The sequence below is a fragment of the Phodopus roborovskii genome, unplaced genomic scaffold (genome assembly GCF_943737965.1).
Source record: "Phodopus roborovskii unplaced genomic scaffold, PHOROB, whole genome shotgun sequence".
In the NCBI taxonomy this organism is placed as follows: domain Eukaryota; kingdom Metazoa; phylum Chordata; class Mammalia; order Rodentia; family Cricetidae; genus Phodopus; species Phodopus roborovskii.
Window position 1 is genome coordinate 18,316,725 of NW_026126409.1, and position 10,589 is coordinate 18,327,313.

The 10,589-nt window shown below is 47.6% G+C and overlaps 1 pseudogene; it reads right to left on the reverse strand.

The window, feature by feature from the left end:
* Positions 1–5,102: 5,102 nt before the first annotated feature.
* LOC127220250 (uncharacterized) lies at positions 5,103–8,471 on the reverse strand (annotated as a pseudogene).
* Between the last annotated feature and the right edge of the window lie 2,118 nt (positions 8,472–10,589).

Genomic DNA, 10,589 nt, shown 5'->3' on the forward strand with positions numbered 1-10,589 from the left:
TTCATTTTTTTACCTTAGGTTTTCTGTTTTTTTGGGGGGGAGGGAGTACTTTTCTTTTTTTAATAATTTTTATTTGTATTCTATATATATTGGTGTTTTGCATGCATGTGTATCTGTGTGGTACAGGGTGTCAGACCCCCTGGAACAGGAGTTATAGACAGCTTTGACTGCCTTGTGGGGCCTGGGACTTGAACCCTGGTCCTCTGGTGATAGGGGGAGGGCCTTCTGTATGGTGTGAATGCATGTTTCTCTTATTGGTTGGTGAGTGAATGCTGATTGGCCAGTACAGGCTGGGCTGCCAGACTAGGAGAATGCTGGGAAGAGGAATACAGAGAGGAGCTGCAGGGACACATGTAGCTAGCTACCAGGAAGAGAGGACTCTGAGCATTCTCTGGTAAGCCAAGACCATGTGGAAATACATAGATTAATAGAAATGGATTGATAATTAAGAGAGAACTAGCCAATAAGAAGCCTGAGCCATCAGCCAAACAGTTAATAATCTGTGTGTTTATTTGGGACTAAACAGCTGCAGGACCAGGAGGAACAGCAACTCTGGAAGAGCAGCCAGCACTCCCAACCACTGACCCATTTCTGCAGCCCCGGTTTTGTTTTGTTTTCAAAACACAATTTCTCTGTGTAGCCTTGGCTGTCCTGGAACTCACTTTGTATATCAGCCTGGGCTTGAACTCACAGAGTTCTGCCTGCCTCTGCCTCCCTGGGCAGTGCTGGAATTAAAGGTGTGTGCCACCAAGCCCAACTTACTTTGTCTTTTAAATGTTTTACCAAGAAGTTCTTCCTGGATCGAATTATTGCCATCAGTAGGTTCACATTAGGACAATGAGTGTCCTAGCTAGGTCCCCAGATGGGTTCCCAATCTGTGGTCTCATCTGTTTGAGATTTTTCTCAGCCCCTGCCTCATTAGTTGCTCTCACAAAGCTTCTCCAAGAGCTCATGCTGGAGAACACAGTGCAGACAAGTTCAAACTCTCCTCCATGAAGTAAACCCTTAGATCCTGGTGACAGAGTCTAGCCCCATAGTCCCTCACCAAGGAGAGGATACATCACCCCTTCTTTTTTTTTTTTTTTTTTTTAATCTGTCCTCAGGGTTTGGAGTAAAGGGTTAGTGTTCTAAGTCTCAGGTGAGCTGAGAAACTCTAGTCAAGAAAATTGGCTCAATAGATAACACCTGTGGGCTGCCAAGGTGCCGGGAGCTTTTTTGATAAGGTGATGGCCATCTCGACGGGCTGGTGTACCCACCACCTTAAGACTGCAGGGTGACTGACCTGAAGGTGGCATCTTCCAACTCTAAAGTTACCTTTCCTGCCCTATGGCACCCCAACCCCCCACCCCGTGCCACATGTGTGCAGTCTCCACTTCTTTGGAGACACTGATGCACTTCCGGAACACTTCTGCTTCTGGAGAGGCCGGCCTCTGCTCCCTTTCATTCCCATGGCTCCTCCATCAGTTTAATCTACACCCATAGCCTTGGGTAAACATGTCAGAACCAGCCTTGACCATGTCTGAGCGGTTTGGACTGGCCATCCAGAAAGGGAGGGGGCTGATGGAGGAGTCCCAGGTCAGGAGGGAGAGGGAAAAGCTGGGAGTTTGGCGTCTTCCTTCTCTATTGGTCTGCCTGCCAGTCAGATCTGTCAAGCTCCTAGTCCTTTATTCTGTCAAACTACTAGAGATTTATTCTAGAGATGGCAAAACAGAAGGATGGATTAGCTGAACCAGGCTGTTGTTTTCACTCCTCCTGGGGAGATGAGAGTCACCAATCTGGAAGGAATGAGGTTGGGGGGGGTGCCTCTCTCTCCTCTCGGTAGGCAGCTGCCAGAGGCTTCCAGACCTCTTGTTGAACTATCTGTAAGGCCCGGAGATGTGCCTGCATGGAGGGAGTATTTGCAAAATCAGAAATATCGGCATTAAAGAATGGTACAGCTGGTGGTGGGCTACCATATAAAATTTCAAAAGGTGTTAGGCCATGGGGGCTGGTGTATTCCTGGCTCGATATAGAGTCATAGGCAGGAGTTGTACCCAGTCTTTAGAGCCAGTTTCAAGCGTTAATTTGGATAAAGCCTCCTTAATCATTCTGTTCATTCTTTCTACCTGTCCTGAACTCTGGGGTCGTAAGCACAATTAATTCCATTATCTGATCCCAATACCTGTGGCATCCCATGTCTAGGGAAGATTTCTTCCAGGAGTTTCTTGGTGACCATTTTTGCAGTCTCGTGTTTGGTGGGGAAAGCTTCCACCCATCCTGAAAAGGTATCTATAAAGACTAATAGATATTTGTAACCATACATTCCAGGTTTTATTTCGGTAAACTCTATTTCCCAGTGGATACCGGGCCTATGACTGCGGAGCCTGGTTCCAGGGTCCAGTTTGGGTTTTCCAGGATTGACCTAGGCACAGGCCTTGCAGCTGTTCCAAGAGGGCATTACAATTGGGCAGATAGGTGTCAGTCTCTTGTCTTTTTTAACAAAGTTTTCATTTTCTTAGCACTCAAATGGGTCAGCTTATGGAGCTGATCTATCAAAAGCTTGGCCAATCTTATAAGCATTACAATTTTTCCCTGGTATATCCAACGCTGTTGGTTGGGATCATAGTCTGCTCCCAATTTTTGAACAATGTTCAAATCTGCTTCTTCGTAGTCCCAATCGGGAGCCTGGGTCATTTTCTTTTTAGATGACACAGTTAACAGCTGGGGGCCCAGGGCCGCGTGTCTGGCCGTTTCATTGGCCAGGCAGTTTCCTTTTGCCTCTGGGCTATCCCCTTTTTGGTGCCCAGGGCAGTACATGATACTTAGTTTCTTGGGGAGAAATAATGCCTTTAATAGGGCCAGAATTTCAGTTTTGTTTTTAGTTTCTTTTCCTTCCGATGTCAGGAGGCCCCTCCTCCGATAGATTTCTCCATGAATGTGGGCAGTGGCAAATGCATGTCGGCTATCGGTATAAACATTAAGCTTCTTACCTGCTGCCAGTTGCAGGGCTTGAGTCAGAGCAATAAGTTCAGCTCGCTGGGCAAGGTACCTCCAGGAAGCGCGGAAGCCCATATGACTCGGGTGGCATCCGTCACTGCTGCTCCTGCCCGTCTTTCCCCATTCTGCAAGTAGCTACTACCATCCATATACCAGGTGAAGTCCGCATCTTTTAAGGGCTGATAGTTAGATCAGGCTGGGTTCCATTCACTTCTGCAAGGATCTGCTGACAGTCATGGGATGTGGGTCCCTCTGGCAGCGGCAACAGAGTGGCTGGGATCAGGGCCATGGTTGGCCCGAACTGAATTCTGTTCTCGTCCAAGAGCAGGGACTGGTAATGGGTTAGGCGGGCGTTGGATAGCCATCGGTCTGGTGGCTGACGGATGAGAGATTCAATGGCATGTGGCGCCAATATGGTCAAGGGCTGTCCCAGAGTTAATTTAGTAGCATCCTTGATGAGGATCGCAATAGCCGCTACCATCCGTAGGCAAGGGGGCCATCCTGATGCTACTGGATCTAGTTTCTTGGATAAATATGCAATGGGCCGCCTCCAAGGCCCTAATTTTTGGGTAAGGATTCCTTTGGTGAAGCCCTGCTTTTCATCAACAAAAAGTTCAAATGGCTTGGTGATATCCCTAGAGCTGGTGAGGACAGCAGGGCTCGTTTGATAGCATCAAAGGCCTGCTGCTGTTCCCCAGCCCATTCAAAGGGAATATCTTGTTTGGTTAATGGATAGAGAGGGGCCGCCATTTCTGCAAATCCAGAGCCTGCAAAACCCCACAGTCCCCAAAAATTCCCTCAACTGGCGTTGGTTTCTGGGAACAGGGATGCGGGATATGGTCTCTTTGCGGGCAGGGGTTAACCACCTTTGTCCATCCATTAACTTGTATCCTAGATAAGTAACTTCCTTCTTGCATATTTGGGCCTTCTTAGCAGAGGCCCTGTAGCCTAGGTCCCCTAGTTTCTGCAATAGGGCCCCGGTAACCTGCTTTACAGTCCTGCTGGGTGGTGGCTGCAAGGAGGATGTCATCCACATATTGCAGCATTATCAGGGATGGATGCCGTGCCGGGTTCGAAAATCTGCCAAATCCTGGTGAAGGGCCTCATCAAAAAGGGTAGGGCTGTTCTTGAATCCCTGGGGTAGGCGCGTCCAGGTCAGTTGTCCCGAAATGTCCAGATCAGGGTCCTTCCATTCAAAGACTAACAGGGGTTGACTCTGAGGGCTCAGTTTCAAACAGAAAAAGGCATCTTTCAAGTCCAAGACAGTATACCATAGATGAGTGGGCGGCAGTGTGCTTAGCAAATTATAGGGATTTGGCACCATGGGGTGGATATCTTCCACTTGTTTGTTAACCTCTTTGAGATCTTGGACTGGTCTGTAATCCCCCTGTTCCTGGTTTCTTCACAGGCAAGAGGGGAGTATTCCATGGGAAGCGGCAAGGGATCAGGATCCCTTGCTCCAATAGTCTCTTGATATGGGGTCTTATCCCCTGGTATGCTTCATTGGACATAGGATATTGTTTAATGGAGACGGGGGCCACCATGGCTTTTAAGGGTATTACTAGGGGCAGCTGTTGGGTAGCCAGACCCATGCCTTCCATTTTGGCCCAGGCCAAGGGAAACTGTCAACCACCAGTCCATCCCTTCTTGTGGCCTGGGGGGATTGCTCAAAAAGCCTATATTCATCATCCAATTGTAGAGTCAATATTTGAAGCGGTGCCCCTTGCGGGCCCGAAACTTTAGCCCCTGTTTCCTCAACATGAATTTGAGCTTTTAATTTTGTCAGCAAATTTTAATTTTGTCACGGCCCAGTAATGGATATGGGCAGTCTGGTACATGTAAAAAAGGAATGTGAGACTTTACATGAAGCAAGGTGGACTTTCCTTTCTGTAGTCCATCGGTATTGCTTCCCTCCAGTGGCCCCTTGTACCCAGGCGGTCTTGGTGCTTAGTGGTCCATTGGTATTGGTAAGAACTGAATGTTTAAGGACTGAATGTTGGGCTCCAGTGTTCACCAAGAATGTGACTGGTTACCCCTAACTCTTAACATTAGCCTGGGCTGGGGGGGGTGGGGGCCTCCTGGCCCTGATGGCCCGAGTTCTCTTCTAGGGCAAGGAGTTAGGCTGATTTCCGAGGGCTGTCTCTGTCCCTCTGATTCCTGGGTCTCTTAGGGCAATCTTTGACCCAATGCCCTTTTTCTTTACAGTAGGCGCATTGGTCTCGATTTACCCAGGGTCTCCTAATGTCTCCCTTTCTTTCTTTATTCCCTGCACTAGAACTATTCTGTACTACAGTGGCCAGACATTTACTTAATTCCCTTCGATTTCTTTGATCCCGTTCTCTCTCTTTTTCCTCTTTTCTTTTAAGCTTATCCTCTCTTTTTTCCTGCAACTTTTTAAGTCTTTCTTCTTTTTTTTAGGTGTTTCTCTCTTATTAAAGATCTTTTTTGCCTCCTTTAAGAGATCCTGCAGGCTATAATCTTGTAAATTATCTAGCCTCTGCAGTTTGGTCCTGATATCCGGAGCAGACTGACATATGAAGGCCATGGAAAAATTGCCCTTTGTTTGTTACTATCAGGATCAAAGGGTGTATACATACGGTAGGCTTCCTTTAAGCCTCTCCAAAAATGTAGTCGGAGTTTCCTCTAGTCCCTGGGTTATCTGTCTTACCTGAGCCAAATTTGTGGGTCGGCGACCTGCGCCACGGAGGCCCGCTATGAGTAACAGGCAATAAAGACGTAGGTGTCCCCTACCTGCGGCGGTGTTAAAGTCCCAATTGGGACGATTTAGGGGAAAAGCTTCCACAATTTCATTAGGCAACTGAGTGGGCCTTCCATCATCCCTCAAGACATTTTTCCGGGCTTCCAGGAAGACGTGTTGTTTTTCTTCCAAGGTGAGGAGGACCTGCAAAAGCTGTTGGCAATCATCCCAAGTGGGTTGATGGGTTATTAGGATGGATTCAATTAGGTTAGAGAGAGCTACAGGGTCTTTGGAGAAGGAGGGGTTGCTAGATTTCCAATTATAAAGGTCGGACACGGAGAAAGGCCAGTATTGAAACTGGCCTCCTAGTCCGGCAGCCTGGCGCAGGGGAAAGGCTCGGGAGGATCCTTCTGTGGCTGGTTCCCTTCAACCACGGAGTCTGCCAGCTACCAGGGAGTCCGCGGCAGTCTCTTCTTGTCTGTCGTCCAGGGCAGGAGTGGTACTATCTGGTATGTTCGGACCCCTTGGCCGGTCGTCACCGCCATCTTCAGCGCCCTGGGGAGGGGACTGATATGGTGGGGGGGGGGGTCTTCTGAGAGCAAATTTATAAGAACAGAATCATCAGAAGGAAGAACAGGTTTGGGGCGAAGGGTTCCCTCTTTCTTGAGGACAGGATAGAATTGAGATTTGGCAGGTGCCTGGGGGGGAATGAGTGGTACAGGAGAAGGCAAAGGGGGAGCAGTGGGCCCCTGTGAAGGTGGGGCCGCCTGGGTCTTGGGGAGAGATTTAGAAGGGGACTTGGGGGTAACAAAGGGAGACACCCAAGGGGGTGGGTAAGAGGCCAAATCTTCCCAAATGATGATATAGGCCACCTGGTCAGGATGTCTGCGTGGGGTCCGGTGTCGAAGACTTGTTCCTTCACCTGCAAGATAATACAAAGGTCAAAGGTCCCATCCAGGGCCACCCAACATTAAATGTCGGCCATTCGGAAGCAACAGGGTTTGCCGTCTCTTTTTCTTCATGTCGACTGACTGGTTGTGCACTCGGCCCTGGACTTCGTTCCAGTGATCTAGGGTCAGACTCAAAGGGGTAGTTACTGATTGTCCCATGTCTTTTTCAAAAGAAAGAAGCAAACAGATAGACAAGACTGACAGAACAAACAGACAGCTGGCACTCAGACATGCAGCACGCTTTTGGCGTAAAACCGAAAGTAAATACTCAGAAGGAGGCGTGGATATTTCGGCTTCCCCGGCCTCCAACAGAACAACGAATCCCCCAGACTCATTGTGGGCCCTGAAAAATCGGGCCCCCCACATCCCCAGGACATCTCCCAGGGTGGCAGGGGAGGAGTCCGAGCCTGTCAGCTCCTTCTCAAGCCACCTACTGACACAGAACGGCTAAATAGCCAACTATCAATCGCCGTGCAACAAGTAAGATGTACAGGACAACAAAGAACAGAAATTAAGTGCTGGCCAGCTTACCTCCCGGTGGGCACTGTCAGTCTCTGGAGAGGGGTCTTCAAATCTCGGTGGAACCTCCAAATGAAAGACCCCGATGATCTTGGGTCATCCTAGAGGACCCCCTGCTCCGAGAGACGAGACAGAGACCACCACTGCATGCAAGCACAAGAGGCTATTTATTGCTCACACAGGTACCTGTGGACGCTTCAGTGTTTTGGGACACTGAGCGCTCGCAGGCTAGAATTTCAGGGGGTTATATAGGGTTTGGGCAGCAAAAAGCGGGCTTACAGAAGCAGATGCATGGTTACAGTGATTTCATTGGTCCATTCAAATAAGGCGATTGTGGTCAACCAAGGACAGAGTTGTTTATTCGGGTTGGGCACAAGGAATTCAGTTATGACTATCTCAGCATTCTGGTGGTTTTGATAGAATGCTTCCAGGACCTTCTGTTCCCAGATATCATTCTGCTGACCTTGTTTTGGCTCAAGCTGTAGACCACACATATCTCCTATGGTTTGCGTCAGATGAGAACATCTGGTTCCTCCTTGTACTTTCCCATAACTTGACCCCGGCAAGAGCAGCTCAAGCAGGTAATATGCATAGTGGGGGTCTTTCACTGGGACACAGCTGACATGTGGATAGGCTAGTGCACACTGGGCCAGGGCTCATGTGTGAAGAGGTGAACCTGGACCACCAGGAAAACAAGCCATTTCTACACCGCCACATGGCTTATGAGGTAATAGTGCTGGGGCATGGCACATGTGCAAATAACAGCATTGCTACCTGGAGGCCTGGACATACCTGTTAGTGCGCGCTCCTTTTTAGGCTCCAAAATGGCAGCCTAGAAACTTCTTTTTGCTTACCTATCATGTCCCAGGGCAGGCTTTGTCCCCTTTACATGCCTGCCATTCCCAGATTTACCACAAGGTGGCGCAGTATTACTTGTTTGCTGCGAGCCTGTCTCAACACCAACATCAGCCTAGGCATGCCTTTTTGCTTTATTTGCCTGGTAACATCTGTTCTCAGTTGCTGGCATGCCTGCCATGTTACAGTGCCACCACCTCCTGGCCTAGGCACACCTGTTCGCACACTTGCCTAGTCCCAGCACCACCACATGGCAGCTGGAGCATGCCTGTTTGCATGCTTTTTATGTCTGAGCAATGTACATGGTGGCCTGGCCACACCAGTTCACAAATCTGCTGTGTCCCACAGCCACCATGTGGTGTCCCAAGCTCTCCCATACCTAGTGCCACTGAGTGACAGTATGGGCCTCACCTGTTTGTACTCCAGCTGTGTCCCAGTGCCACCAATTGGTGGTCTAGTACATCTGCTTTCATGTTCACCATATTCCAGGGTTATCTCAAGGCAGCATGAACATACCTGTGCGCACACCTGCCATGAACCAAGCACAGCCATTCAGCCGCTTCAGTATGCCTGTTCACACATCTGCCGTGTGATGGCGTGGGCGTGCCTGTTCTCACTTCTGCTGTGCCCCAGTAGGACAACATACAGCACCAGTACATACATTTACATAGCACATACCCTTGCATGACTCTTAGTGTTCCAGCACACCCAGAGTTGGAACTTATTAGAGTAGCATTGTTGGACTATGTGGCTCACAGCCTGTAAGCTACTCGAACAAACTCCAACTCTGCTCACCCAAGTTTGGGAGCCTACAATAGACCAAAGTGCATCAAATTCCAATTTGGTGAACTTAAGAGTTTTATTGAGGTTATTTACAGGAATATGGGTGAGGGGAAATTACAGGAGTATAAATGACTCAGAGACATGTACATTGCTAAAGCCCAGCCCAGTATGGGTGACATCTTACCAAAGCTGGGAACCTGGAGCACCCTGTACCGCCTGCAGACAGGTTGGAGAGTGTCCTTCCAGGCAGCTCAGTGAGTCTGCATCTCTTCCAGGCAACTTGGCTCATTTCTTCTTGTTTGCTAGCTGGCGATTCTGAAAGTGATTCTCAGAAGACTTTATTGTTTCTTCTTGGGAGGGAGGGACCTGGTGAACCTGGTCAGTTTCAGGAACTTCCTGAAGCTTGTTTATTTACTATCTGAAGTGTCCCCTGTAAGATGGAATGTTTCAATCTCTCAAACTTGGAGGAAAGTTCTTAGAAAACTCCTCCCTATTAACAAGCCAGGAAATACACATGAGAACATTCACATACAGATCTACCTATGGCAGAGCTAAGAATTAAACACCTACTTATTACAGAGTTAGGATATAGAAGAGTGTGTGAGCCTGCTCATATACACCTATCTATGACAGAGATAGGAAATACATGTGTGTGAATCTACACATACACATCCATTATAAAACTCAGAAATACATGTATGTGATTGTCCCACATGAACCTACCTATGAGACTTCTAGGGTATGTATGTTGAACCTGTATATATACACCAAACTCTGATAGATCTAGGAAATGACCAGGACAAAAAGATATGCCTAAGGGTCAAATAGTGACACTCACATCTTGTTTGGTAACCATCTATTCTCTGATTGGACTTAAGGCCCAATCAACAGGCGAGAAATCATGCCTGGTACTGGAAACTTGTCAACTACCCAGGGCTCATGAGGTCATGAGTTTTAGAGAGACTACTACTATTGCTTTACTAAAGCCACATAATTCCTAACTCCACTTTAAATACTTATCCTTGGGCCTACAGATAACTGTAGTTCTCATCCACCAAAAATTGTTCCTTTGCAACAGAGACCATTACAGAAAACCACAACTGGCCAAAATGCAGAGTACAACTGATTGTGGGGTACTGGGTCCCAATGGATAAATTTAAAACAACTCCTGCACCTGAGGCTCATGAACACTGGAGACTATGGGAAGATTGTAAGAACCAGTGGATGAGGAAATATGCTGTGAGACTGTGTGTCTTAGAAATAACAGAGGAGCTATGCTCACCATACTCTAACCGCATAGCTGCCTAGTTAGACCTGAACAAGGACAACACCAATAAACATGCTTATGTGGAAGGGGTGGCTCTCAGGTGGCCTCAGCTCTACACAAAGAACTACGGCAGCTGAGGAGGGTGGAGATTAGGAGAATTAAGTTTCCATGTAATCCTCTGTGGATGATCCCCTAATTGACTATCCAAATACCTAGTGGTCATCCCTGAAATCATATACATACAAGCAACACTAAATGGACCCCATGAAGTATGTATGTATGTATGTATATGAAGGTGAGAGTGTGTTTGTGAGTATGAATGTATGTGTGTATATGTGTGTGCACACAAACATGCAAATTTATATAAGTAACAGTAACAGAGAAAAGGAGGTCATGAATTTGAGAGGGAGTAAGTTGGAGAGAAACATGGAGAGGGTCAGAAGGAGAAAAGGAAAAAGGCAATGTGATTATATTTTAATTTTAAAAATAAAAATTGAAAAATTGTAATTCAGTGGGTTGTGACAAATGTATCCATCACTTT